Below are 1237 nucleotides of genomic sequence, written 5' to 3'. Positions count from 1 at the left end.
TATACATACACACACACACACACACTCACATCCACCTGAATAGATATGTACATATAGACATTAGATGAAATATGCTTTCGGTATGTAGGTAAACAGGTAGAGCACAAGCTCATAGGCTGCTTGTTTGATTTTTAAACAGCAACTATTATATAACAAATAATATATAAATGATTTACAAAAAAAAAACATTGTGCATGTAGTAATGTATTGTCTGTTTCTGCAAGTAGTTTATCACTCGACACAATGGACGTAAATGTTTGTCTCAGTAGGTTTCCTCTGACAGCTATCATTGAAATATATTGATTTTGTACGACAAAGGTAGCATGTTCAATCATTGAGTATGATGAGTTTTTTGGTGTTTTTTCCTTTCTGCTTTTTGCGTGAATGGGATGGTGACTGTGGGAGAATTATATGCATTCATGGAAAGTGAGTAGTTTTTTTCTCTTTTCTATATAAAGTTTATTTTGATTTTCTTTCTCATCCTTTGATTTAAGCGACTAGTCCTAAAGTATTGAAGGAAGGAAAACCGGGAATTCTATTTGGTCGCTCGATTTGTTAGTATTAACAGTCGAATGCCCCTCAATCCATACATTAATGCCTTTAAAATATGCGAAGTACACCCTGATTATCTAGTGTTAGCTACAGTATTTCTGAAAACAAGATGAGATAGTCACATATGTAAAGTCATGGACCCAATTTTATGCAGTTCATAACAGAATAGAGAAGAATCTAAGTGGGTTTGTTGGTACAACTCACGCCATCCCAGTTGCAAGCGACGAAAGGCTTTTCACTCAACTGCCATGAAATGCAAAGGAATTATCTTTCTTAGCGAACGCTCAAATTCTTTTTTATTCTGTTCAGTTACTTTGTAAATAGCTCATGTAAGCCACATAAACTTATATGAACATGTAAGTCATACAAATATTATATCCATTTATCACTGACTTTTTAGAATAGGTGATGAGTTGTTTAAAGTGGGGCCAATATTTTACGTCTTTCCAGAGCCAGTTAACATCTGAAATGTGAACTACATTTCACAACTAACATGAGTGTATTTTCGATTAAAATTGTGTTCACATTTCAACTGGCCTAGGCCTGTTATCAGTTTTGCACGACCAAGATCAAAGGCTACTTGCTCACTGGGGCTGAGCTGGAGTTAAACAACAATAACAGCATCTACTACTACTACTACTACTACTACTACTACTACTACTACTACTACTACTACTACTACTAC

Source organism: Octopus bimaculoides, chromosome 4, assembly GCF_001194135.2.
Source record: "Octopus bimaculoides isolate UCB-OBI-ISO-001 chromosome 4, ASM119413v2, whole genome shotgun sequence".
NCBI classification, from domain to species: domain Eukaryota; kingdom Metazoa; phylum Mollusca; class Cephalopoda; order Octopoda; family Octopodidae; genus Octopus; species Octopus bimaculoides.
The sequence above is the reverse complement of the archived record's forward strand: the minus strand, read 5'-3'. Positions refer to the sequence as shown.